This window comes from Vombatus ursinus, unplaced genomic scaffold (assembly GCF_900497805.2).
Source record: "Vombatus ursinus unplaced genomic scaffold, bare-nosed wombat genome assembly UNPS02014818.1, whole genome shotgun sequence".
NCBI classification, from domain to species: Eukaryota; Metazoa; Chordata; class Mammalia; order Diprotodontia; family Vombatidae; genus Vombatus; species Vombatus ursinus.
Window position 1 is genome coordinate 40774236 of NW_020954596.1, and position 13547 is coordinate 40787782.

The following is a 13547-nucleotide window of genomic DNA, read 5'->3' on the forward strand; positions in this document are numbered from 1 at the left end:
GAAATGAGAAGAACCCTGAAGTGGATTCAACATCTTGTGCATTGTTTCCTTAGGAACCCTAGGGTATGATATTCAGTTTATAGGGGCAGCTGGATGGTGCAGTAGATGGAATGCTGGACCTGAAGTTAGGAAGACTCAGATTCCTGAGTTTAAATCTGGCCTCAGACAATTGCAAGTTTGTGTAATCCTGGGCAAGTCAATTAACCCTGTTTGTCTCAGTTTCATTATCTGTAAAATGAGCTGGAGAAGGAAATAGCAAACCACTCCTTTTATCTTTCCAAGAAAAGCCCAAAGAGGTCACAAAGAGTTCCACATGACTGAAAATGACTGAATAACAACAAAAACTTCAGTTTATGCATACTCCATCTAGTAGAGAGAAGGATAAGTTCAGATTCTTATGAAAACCAAACCAAAAAACAAGGATAGCAGGCCAATTGACTCATCACCATCACTATCTCCTTTTATTTTAAAATACTTACTAGTTAGAGAATAGTGAACCTATGCATGTTTCCTCTCCCAGACAAATCTCCTATGCTACTCCCTTCAGGGTCATATGAAGGAATTTTGTGCTAAGGGGGTGTTAGAAATAATCCTGGCATACATATAAATTTAAAAAACTAGAATGGTCAGGTGTTTCCTGACTTTCTCTTGAGATCAGGTGTCCCCAAATAAGGCAACATCTTCCAATGCCACAGTGGTCCTGGTTTACTTGATAATGATAATATTAAAGATTAATTCAGGAATTAACAAGCCAAACAATATAGGATAAGGAGGAAGTGGGAGGTCAGTATCACTTTGGAGGGCACAGTATTAATGGATAAGGAATGGCTCTTTAAGGTGTTGACAATATACAAAAAAAGTCCAATAACAAAATTTTCAAGGAAATGGTACTCTAGGGAGTAGATTTTGGCTTTCCCAACAATGGGATTATGACAGAATAATAATCTTTTTTGTTCTTTCATGATACTTCTGTCCTATGACTTCGTGGCTGACAAAGAAAAGATGGGTCACTGCTACCTCATTTATTCCACAAATTACACTATACTGAAAGTAGTTGAACTTAACATACAAGAAAAAAAAAATCCTTTTCAAAGTAAAAAGAAGAAGAAGAAGAAGAAGAAGAAGAAGAAGAAGAAGAAGAAGAAGAAGAAGAAGAAGAAGAAGAAGAAGAACTATAAAAGGTATGGTAGTTGTATCATGCTACTTTTCTCAAAAAGCCATTCAGGGTGGGCAGGCTAAGATGGCTTGTGACTTGTATCTCTGGAGGGAATATTTAGATCAGTGATATCATAGAAACCTTTAATTATAATCATGCTTCATAAACTCAGCTTTAAATTGGGATCTCTTCTTATCATCCAGAAATACAAATCCTTCTTCCATTAAACTGAAATCCAGTCAGTTCATAATGTATATAAAAAGTATAACATAAGATAACCTTATACCAATTTGCAACAGGAAGTTGGAGAAAAAATCAATTGAAAGTGCATAGGGAATTTAGATGTTCAGTAGATGATTACCCAACTTGGCAGCTGGCCAAGGAACTGGTTCTACTTGCACCAACAGTGTCACAAGATATTTAATAATGACAGGTGGTCAGGGCCCAGGTTTTAGATTTCACCTCAGCAATGCTTGCTCAGTAAATCCAAACCTTGGATGGGAAATGCCAGTGATTGTATATGACCTTTCTAATCCCTGATTAACAAATGGAAGTCACTATGCCTATCAAAGATTTTATACTTAAGGAAAAAGGAAAGTTAAAAAAAAAATTCGTTGTTCTGTTCTTGCTAGACCTCTTGGACTTCATTGAGGCTGTTGTTATTTAGCCCTCAAAGTATGCCTGAAATTAGGTGAACTTGTGGGAATGGGAGAGAAGAAAAAGCAAGAGGGGGATAGATTCAGGTTGGGTGGGGCAGGGATGTGGGACGTTCAAATTGTCCTTAGAAGTTCCTTTTTTAAAAATTGGCCTCAAAACTCTCTTGCCCACCCACTCAGTTTCACAACAATTTCCACATATTTACAAGTATCTTCAACTGTAAATAAAGTAACAATAGACTGAAAATGGATTTCTTCATTTTTTAAATGTCAGCAGTTTTTTGTAAAGTATAACAAAAATCCTTCCTTAATGACCTGAAACCAATTGTCTTTATGACATAGATCTTAAACTCCTCCATTAGATTGTAAGCTCCTTGAGAGCCAGGCCTTATTTTTTCTTTGCCTCTTTGTGTATCCCCAGTGCTTAGCAGAGTGCCTAGCATATAGTAGGCACTTGATAAATGACTATTGAATTGATTTGAATGACCTTAGTAGTGCCATGGGGCACTACCTGCTATCAAATAGGAAAGGCTGTGAGTTTGAGCCAATAATGGGCTAAATTACTCAGTTAATAAATAGCCTAGGGCAGCTCAGAGAAGCTAATTATCAGCTTGGCCACAAAGGATAAATTTTTACCCAGAGCAGCTCCCAAAGACCATCTCCTAACTCTTAGAGGTTTTGGGATCTGCAATTCTAGAAACGATACCTATCCCTATACTGATGAACACATGAATTCTTGAACTATTTACAAATCACTAAATGATAGCCTATTTATGTAGGAGAAATATACAAAAATGCTCCTTTAAAATTTAAAAGTTTTCCCTATTTCTTTGATAAAACTTTTTATTAGTCAGCCTGTAAACAGTACACTTAATTTTGCAAATTGTTTGACATGTGCCATCTCATTTGATCTCCCTAACCACATATGGAGGTAGGTTTTACAGATATTTTTGCCCCCACTTGACAGATGAAGAAATTGAGTCTCAGAGAGACTAAATGACATTCATGCTCCCTTTAGGTAGTATCAGAATTAGAATTTGAAGGCAGATCTTCATGACTCCAAGTTCAGTATAGTCTTTTAGTTGTTTTTTTAATCAAACTGTCTTTCTAATAAATGTGTATCTTAATATAAATGCTTATGATTAAATATAATCCTTAAATTTTATTGACTTAAATAGCAAAATCTATGTGAAATGTATACACATATATATATATATTCACATTTGGGTATATATTTAAATATGTAAATGTGTATATCTACATTTATATGCATATTTGTTATGTGTGAATATGTATATGTATGAGTATATGAAAGAAATAATTTTATTATAATTCTCTCAGTTTTCTTCAGACCACATTGGTGACTTCAAGTGGGGAGAGTTAAGTTACACATATAGTCCTATGACAATAAACATTTCATTTAGTATCATTAATGCATATTGTATTTAAAACACTATTTTGGTGTTTTGATTTTTAAAACCCAGCAGAAGGCAATTGCTCTCTGAAGTGGAGAATTTTGTATGCCTGTTATTAATTTAATGAGTCACTTCTACTCTGAAGTATCATATATGTTTTACACAGTGAGAAATATGAGTATGGTCAGATGAAATAAAATATCACACATAGGGATTTTCATAACTAGTCAAGCCAAGTAATATGTGTAATAATTGGGTAGTTTCTACTCTCTTTGGAAAGTAATAGGTAACATTAGCTTCAATTATAGGTGTAGAGAATTCATTAAGCAGAAAGACCACAGAGTAGTAAGAGGCAGCGCTGGTCTTGGCAAAATAGTAAAGTCGGGGGGAATATGTTTCTGGTGACTTTTCCAGTGTGTTTTCCTTGACCTCTTATATGTTCATTGCTTCATATGCCCCCCTAGTGGCCTGGAGATCACAATTATGTTACTCTACCTAAACACAGTGAATTTTGAAGAGAAAATACTAATTACCCATTTAGGATCCTTTAGGGACCATGATATACCCTAGGCTTCAGCCCTTTCTGAATACTGTTTTTTGTGAAAATTTGTTTCCAATGTGGAAGAAAAATTATGTATTTTAGGCACAAGACTGTAAAGAGACAAATATAAATTAAATAATTCTAATTCTAAGTAATTTGCTTAAAGAAATTGAAAATCCAAAGGAAAAGAAATTCATTCTATTTTTTTCTAACAAATGCAAAAAAAAAAAAGTGACTTTGTCCAAAGGCAAAAAATTGGTCAGTAAAAGAGCCAGCATATGAACCCAGGTCTTCTGAGACTATATAAAGGTCTCTTTCTACTATGCCATGCAGATCCAGCCTGTTCTTCAGGTTTTACTGATTTAACAGATACTGTAGGACAAACAACACTGGACTGAAACTCCAAGTCAAGTCTCTTTCTAATACAATATAACTTTTTTTTTGCAACATAATCAGTCTGATGATAATGATTGAAAAATCCTACCAATGAAATAATAAATTGCAAAGCCATAGAATGTAATAGGGTTTTAGAGCAAGAAAGGTTTTTAGAGTTCATTGAGAGACTGTTGGATTTTTAATCTTCTTGTGTACATGCATGTTCAAATAGAATGTTAGTCCTTTAAGGATAGGGGCTATTTTGTGAGTGGAGCACTTAGTACTCAAAAAAGAGAGAAGAGAGGAAAACAAGGAAAAGAAAGAGAAAGAGAGAGGAAGAAGAAAGGAGAGGAGAAGATCTTTTTATCCAGGCTATTTTCTGAAGTAGAATTCATGAGGTTCAAAAAGAAAGACAAATTCTATAACCTGTGGGAACAGGTTTAGGCAATAAGTTTGATTAAACAGAATATTTAACTTCAGGTGCACCTCTATTAATTGAGTTAATCATAGATGTCTTCCTAGTTTGATACAAATACTTCCTAGTTTGATACCAATCATTTCAGAGAGGAGTCCATCTTGGGCTGACTAGGCCTTTCTCTTTATAAACTGGTTAGGCCTTCAATAAGAATAATTTTTTTTTTTTAAATTTCAGTGAGGGATACTATTTCGCAAAAAGAGTTGAAGAGTCACTAACAAGGTTATCTCTTTCAGAGGATACATAAGACTTCAGACTAAAGTACTGTGGTGATATTATTACCCCATATGTAGTCTAAATAGGGAAGGTTGGGGGTTGGGGGGGAGGGGAGGGATCAGTACACTTCATTAACTGTGACCCATACCTGCAGGGCCATACTTTTACCTAGCAGAGAGATTTATTGGAGTGTCTCTGGCATCAGTGACTGAAAATGACTTAATTTTGTATCTACTACAGAGTAGTCACTAAATAAATATTTGTAGAACTGAATTGAATCTCTAGTAACTGGGGACATCTGTGACTTCAAAATTTGTGATGGCACGATCAAATTAAGAAGCAGGTAATGAGAATTAAACATCAGTCATTTTGCAAACTATTTCACAAGGGAAATAATATTCTGTACACTAAAGTAGCAGTAGGAACACAAGATACCCTCAGCTCATTTTTTTGCCCATTGCTCTAAATGACATTTGTCAGCATAAGATAAGCAGACCACTTCAGTAGGGTGAGAGGAGGCAGATATTGTTAACTCAGCACAAATGAGCCATTTCATTCGGTTAGGCACCTTGTTAATCTCTCTAGCAGTTCTCTTCTTGTGCCTCATAAGAATCAGAAGGGCCTGGAGGAATACTTGTTATCCACATCCCACTGATTTCTTAGGAGGATCAAGGCCACCAGAAGAACAGCTTTCTGGCTCATCTCCAAATGGAAAATTTAGAAACAGGGAGGAGGCGCTGGAGAATATTTTTCATGTACTACTACTTGTATTTCTGAGGAAAGCCAATAGTGTATACCCATACTGAGAATTTAAGGTTATCCATGGAAAACCCTTAAGATCTAGAAAGTCTGCTATTGAAGAGAGACTCCCAGATGAGTAGAGACTTTCTGAGAAAAGGATACTAGAAATGTGCATTCTATTTAGTATCTTAGTCACCAAAAAGAGGTTATAGCCCTTCAGAAGTATCTCAATTACTTAGAGAGAATAGATTTTAGAGAATGTTAATTGAAGATGATTTCCTGTAACCCCTCCCCAAGTTCTCATCATATTTCTAAACTTCTGAATAAAGATTATGGCTGTTAGGAAATACATTTAAAGGGAATGATATATACTTAATAATTTTGTTTTTTTGATATAGACCTGAAAATTCATGGGTGGAAGGAATACTTGGTGAGGAAATTCTCTCTACCAATGGAGATTAGAAATTTATTTATCCTTCCATATACAACATTTATTTTTAAAAATCTTTAAATTATTCTTATGTCCAGACAATTATTCCTTTTTTATTTACATGGTTAATTTCTGTCCCTAAATGTAGGAAATGGTATATATCTGAGTAACAAAAAAATGCATATGGTACAAGAAAACCTTAAAATTAAAAAAGACAGTCATGACATGTCATGACATACATACATACATACGTACATACATACATACATACACAGAGAGAGAGAGACAGATACAGAGACATAGACACAGACACAGAGACTAAGAGACAGAGAAAGAGAGAGAAGGGCAGAGTAGAAGGGGTAGCTACAATAGGCTTGATCCCTTGGTGTGAGATCATCAAATGTGCTGAATTTTACAGGCTTCAGAATTTCAATTAAACTAATTTATCCAAAAGTGATTGTGTTCACAAGTACTGATTCATAACAAATAATTTCATGAGAGGCTAATTTTTAAATCTGAATAATTTATATTGGGACAGCACAGAATCATAGAATCTTAAAGTTAGTTGCAACCTCATTTAGTTAAATTTAAACCTAAAAAAGAATTCTCTTTATATTCCTGACAAGTGGTCATCTGATCTCCAAATGAATTCCTCATGTCTAAAGATAAAACATCCTACTTCAGGACAGTTTTAATGGTTAAAAAGGTTATCTTTATGTGAAACATAAAGAAATATGCCTCTTTGTAACTTTTACCTTTTTTATCCAAGTTCTTCCCTCTCCCCAAGCAGAAAAAAACATAATTTCTCTTTACCAATCATATCTTTAAAAAATAATAATAAAAACCACATCTCTCCTAAGTCTACTCCTTTCCAAGGTAAACATTCTCAGTATTTCAAATTATCCTCCTGTAACATAGCTTCCATGTTATAGAAGCTATAACACAGCTTCTAGTCCAGTCACCATATAGATCAGGGGTTCTTAACCTGGGATCTGTGGGGCCTATGGATAGATTTCAGGAGATACAGACATATATATTTATATATGTACACACACACACACACATACATGTATATATATATGTGTATGTGTATATATATATATATATATATATATATATATATATATATATATATATGGTTTGTTTTTTTTTACTTTGACAAGCCTTTATTTCCTCCTCCTTCCAGTTTAGGGAGGAGATTACATCATTACCTTGCACAGTACTAACAGTTAGGTAATAATGAATCAAATGGGTTGTGTTATTGCTCTTTTTTTTTTTTTTTTTCAAAAAAGAGAAAACAGCTGCAGCTCTGACTGGAAGATTTCAGGAAGTCCAGGAACTATGATTGGACAATACATATTTCTGTGTATGTGTATGTGTGTGTATATTTGTTATCACTAACCTCTAACTGAAATTTAGCATTTCTTTCAACTGTCGTTAAAAATAACATTATTCTGAGAAGTGGTTCGTAGGCTTCCCTAAACTGACAGAGGAATCTGACACACAAAAAGGTTAAGAAACCCTGATCTAGAACATTCTTATCTGCACTAATTTCAGTCTATAAAGTTTGTCTACAAGCTCATCCAGTACAGTTGCATGTGAAAATTTCCTGAAGGACACAGGGGTTGAGCTGGGCCTTGAAGGGTAGAGAGACGAGTCTTCTAAGATAACCAATACCAATTAGTTTGACAGCACACTTTTTCCTACTCAGGGAATCTACTCAGGAAACAAACTAATAGATCAGAAGGTTCCTTTGTGAACACAGAATCAGATTAAAGAAAGTTAGATGTTCTTAAGGCATATTTCTATATAGTTGTGGTAGCTTTAAGAATTGTCCTCCATTCTAGAAATATTTTGAGCAGACCAGAGCAAGTCATTAGAATCTTTTCTTGAACTTCCTTGGGTAGTGTTACGTAAACAAAGACAAATTCTTACTCTGATTTTTTTTTTTAGATTCTATTTAATCCACTACCTATTTGTTTTGATATTGCATTTGGATATGTTTTAATATAATTTTGTAGCTGTTATCTTACTTTAGATTTACATGTCCCTGAGGAAGTTACAGGAAACACTTTAAAAAATCTTCTTGACCCCCTATGACTGTCTAAGAATTATTCTGTTCAACAAATGTTTATTAAATATGTTCTGTGCATTATTTACGCATCTGTATAGTAATAAGATTTTATATTTATTTCTTTTAGTTAGGTTTCATAAGATGACTTTTTAAAAACTATGTCTACCTCCAATTCTACATGTACATTTTTTTTAAATTTATAGCTGCCATATGTGTACTGACTACATTTCCCAAGCTTTGAAGTTTTATTTTTCTACCTATATGACTATTTAAATAAAACCAAAATTTCAGCTTTGGGGAGAATATAACAAGAGGAGAATCATTTTTAAGTTCAGTTATAGAATTTAACAACAAATAGAGAAAGTAGGGAAATATGGAAGAAAACTAACATCAAATATGTTTGCTTTACACAATGAATATTAATCTCCCAGTGCCCAGTGTTGTTACATAAACCTGATTTTTGCACCCTCTGCATTCTCTCGATACTTCCATTTCTGCTATGGTTTGATTCTACTGCTTCTAAGCCATGATGCTGGCATTAGATTGTTAGATGCTCTTCACAGATCTGCTGAGCAGTCATTACATTACAAACAAGGTTCAGGGGTCTCTCACATGTATCTAAAAAAGCTACTACAGTGAGATGCTCATTAATTTAACCGATCTTATTATCAAGAGTACCCTGTACCATAGGTCCTGAATTTTCTATAGTCAAGGGAATTTATTTTTTTCTAATGTAGACAAGGGTCATTCTACAATGCCAATTTGCCCAGTTAACATTGTATTACTGGCCTGACAGAGACAGGGAATGGATATGATGGATACATCTATAGGTTCTGGTTCAAAAACCATGAATTCCATTTGTAATAAACTAGACTTTGATAGCATTAGGTCACTTCACTCCTAACACTCTGGGACTTCTCGTAAATCTGGAGACAGAGCATGAGTGGGTAATTATATTTCCAATTGCAGCTGATCATTGCAATGTACAAGTTATATATGATCCATGGTACGGATGGAATCCTTGAAAGGTGCTCACAAAAATGTTGGGCTGTCTAAATGTTTTTTCTTAGATTCATGTACCAAACTGAAGTCATGCAGGAGGAACTGGCTAGTTCCACCCTAGAAATCTAAAGTTTTGATTTGGCATTTTGTTTATAGAAACTAGATAGTCATGTGTTGCTAATAATGAAAGAAACAGCCAATAATTTTGTCATTACTATTCATAAATATAATTAACAATTTCAGCATCTTGAAATTCCCTAAATAGGAGGTATCAAAATTACTTTTCCTTCCTTCCTCTTTCTCTTTCTTTTTTCTTTCTTCCTTTCTTTATCCTTTCTCAGTTTCTTCTTTCTCTTTCTTCCTTTTTTTCTTTCCTTCCTTTCTTTTTTCTTCTTTTCCCTTATTTCTTCCTTCCTTCCTTTCTGATAAACATTTCTTGATGCCAACAAAGGCAAATCACTTACTAGAATCTAGGGATCTAAACAAGATAGCAATCCTGGAAGCAAGGAACTTGGGTAGGAGGCAGGAACCTCCCATCCTTCTAGGAGCTGTATTATAAATGAAGTTGCTCCAATTGTGTGGGAATACCATCTTTGCAGCTATGCACCAACTATGAACCATATCTCTTGGCCATATCTCTGGAATTCAATTTAGTTTCCAACATTAAAAAAATGATTTGGAAAATGTATAATAACATTTCTTTCTAATGTCTAGAGTAAAAGATAAACAAGTAAAACAATCACAGAGTAGAGGATGCTAAGTGATAATTGACAGAGAAAGTACTTGATACTTAAAAAAGATTTTCCCCTAAGGGGTTATCAGAGATTGATTTTCATATTACTTCACTTAGTTAAATAGAAAAGTTCAATGCAAAGGCTGTAGCCTTTTCCACATTGCTGGTGACAAGTGTGAGAGCTACATCACCCAGGTTTAGATTGGTTCACTTGGCCAGAGCACATGGGTTCTTTAAAACAGAACTAAACTACCCAAGTAAGATATTTCAAAGAAACACTGTTTGAACTGGTCTGTTCACTCAGAGTGAGGGAAGGTTTCCAGCTGACAGATTTGATTGTTATAGCTGATATGTTTGATTGCTCTCATGTAAGCAATTAAAAGACCATAAGGGGTGTTACATAGCTTGAGACTTGCAATCAAAGCCTGCCTGTGGATGTGCCCAGCTCTGATAGGGTTTAATGGAGGAAACCAGGAAGGGGGTTTGTGAGCTAATCCAAGGAATAAAAAAGGAGTAAGTTATAAATGGAACAAGGAAGGACACGTCATACATATAGTGGAATGAACAATGTCTCTGGAGTCAGTTTGAATCCCAGCTGATTTTTTTTTTTTTTTTGACATGGAACAAGCCATTTGATATCTCTGGGCCACAGTGTGATCCTTTGTAACATGAAAGAGTTGAACTGGATGACTTCAGGTCCCTTCCAGTTCTCAATCTAAGTGTTAAACACTGAGTAACATCACAAATAAGACTATCTCTGTATCCCTACATTTTGGAAATAAATTGTCTAAGTTGAAAGGATATTCCTATGTTCTTCCTAGCTTCCTCCTCACTCTGCTTTTGTCCTATTCTTTACACTTTTGCCTCCCACCCAAAGGTGTCTCCCCTGGGGCTGTTGCAGCAAAATGACTTAAGTGGAACTTTTTGATTGGTATGACAAGTATGACGTGAAAATAACAACAACAAATAGGTAATGGAAATGAATTAAACAAAGACTCTGAGCTCTGTTTTAAGGATAGAAAGTAAGTTCCTCAAATATCAAGTCTGTCCCTTGGCTAGTGCTTCTAACTGCTATTTGTATGGTTTCTGACCATGGTAGACCCATGTGGGGAGATACTGAAATCATCAGCAAAATGTCCCTCTGCTCCAAAGTACTAGTGTCTTTGATGTATTAGAGTGCTTTTCTGCTTTTAGAGAATTATTCCTTTGGGGGAAGGCATTATAAGAGAAACAGTTTTACATAACATGAGTCTTACCCTTTCAAAGTTTATAAAGTCATAGGGAGACTCACACATTAATTAGAGAGCAATGCACAGGGGCATATAATTAAGAGCCAAAATGGGAGTGTGGAGAGTTCTCAAGTAAATTGTATCGGGAAGACAATAGGGAGAGCAATTTATCAGGGAAGTCAGTGATCAAATCTGAAATCCTTGGTCAAGGTTGAGTCTACATAAATAGAAAGATGTATTTTAAGGAATAGGTCTTCTCTTTGGAATCTAAAACTAACAATGTTTAAAAATTATACAAGATCTATTGTGCCTTACACATTTTGGAATTTAGATTTCTCAGCTAGCTTTTCTTCTTATTATCTTTGTATTTATATCAACTTAGAGGAAAATATGTGCTTATTTTAATTCTCTAATGGAGTCACAGTAGCCTTCATTTTCTGATTTTAGTTTGTAGTTTCTTTCTTTAGCTATTCCTTGTCTCCTTTGCTTAGCATCATGTAGTGATCCCTGCTATTCAGTCTCTACTGATGTTACTTCTACTGGAACTAATACAGGAATGGCTTATTTCTAAATCTGGAAAACATGAGGAAGATTAGGTGGGTAGGAGTTTAAATACATGATGAAATGAAATTTGCTTTCAGCTCAGTTTCCTATTCTCAGAATTAGTTATATTGATCACCATTAAGTTGAAATGGTACTTAAGTTGAATTTTACTATCTTAAAGCAGACAGAATTCAGGAAGTGAGACGTACTCTATTCTCATTTTAGTTACATCTGTTACATGTTATAAACATTTTGATGACAGTTTGGTAAATTTCTTTTCTGAAATTCTTGGTGATATGGCACATATTTATGTGCTGAACTTTTGTTGCTTAAAATAAAAGACCCAAAAAAGAATCAGTAGAATTTTGTGAAGCTTTCCAAAAATAATTTTTTTCTGAACTAAAATCAAATGTATTTTAAACCTAATACAAATTTTGAGATTTTAGAAATACTCCTCCAAAAAAATAACATTTCTAATTTTAATAATTCCTAAATTGATTTCAGGTTGAGACACATAAATGAGATGTCTATAAAAATCATGAGTTTAGATCTTTTGTTAATCCTCAGCCCAAGAATACCACATAAGATCTTTTCACAAAGAAAATTATGTTTGAGGACCCAACTCAAACTGCATCCTCAAATATCTAATTTATATCAGTTGTCCACTTCACTCTTAAGTAGCTCAGTCACCATGAGGTGGCAATTTTACTGTTTACTACTCACAAGAAATGAGAAATAACTTGGAAATATATTGGTGCTTGTGTTCCCTAACCATGTTAAAATTATCTATACCCCTTCAGAGAACTATAGTGGAAATCTCTGAATACAAATTTGCAGTTTTTGTTTGATTGTGGTACAATCTCTATATAGCTTAAAGTTAATTTTGTCTTCACAGTTTTGGTGCCTAGCATCTTCTCTGACATACAGTAGATGCTTAATAAATATTTGTTAAATCAATGAATTAGTTGTATAGATTTTCAGGAAAAGACTAAAAGAAAAAGAATAATGATGCTTCTAAGGTTAGAAGAATCTATTGTAATTTTCTAAATTATAATATTACCCAAGTACTAGTTTGATGATCTTTTGTGTGAGGAACTAGGAGTGCATTTTCAAGGGCCCAATAAGGAATATATCTACACATTAAACTTCTATTGACACTATAAATGATATCTTTTGTAAAGAGGTCAACCAAGATGAAAATCTATCATTTAAATGAAGTATGAGAACAATGTTAATGGCTTAGAAGCATCTGAGTTTATAACTACTAGATTTTTTTTCCACCAGAGAATAGGACATTCTATTGTATTGATGAGTATACTGAGTCACTAGCTTAAATACATTGTTGTTGCTTTAAAACTCAAACTATGAATGATGTGTGGGATTTTCTTGTTTTTGTTTTTTTTTCAGTCATTCAATTGTGTCCAACTCTTTGTGACCCAACTCATCAACTACAGCACGCCAAGCCTGCAGTTGGGATTTCACAAGATCTAGCAGCTTCTACACTAAAAGGTTTGGAATATTATATTTTGAATATTTATTGGAATTTGGAATATATTGGAATATGTTATATTTATATTTTGAAGAGCAAAAGGGCTGGGGTTGTGTCCAAGAATAACTTACCAAACAGTATAATCCGGAATAAAAAAAAAAGGATATTTGATGAATTGAAAGACTTTCAGGTATGTGTGACCAAAAGACCAGAACTCATTGGAAAATTTAATATAAAAGATTTAGAAGAAATCTAAGAAAAACTTTAAAGACCAATTATAAGGTACTTATTAAGGTCAAACTATTTGCTTATTAAATATTGTTATACAACACACAAACACACACACACACATATATTGCTATACATATATGTGTGTATATATATACATATACATGTATATGTGTGTGTGTACATATATACATTATATAATCTTATCAATATTCCTAAAACGTCATCATTACTGAGGTAGTTT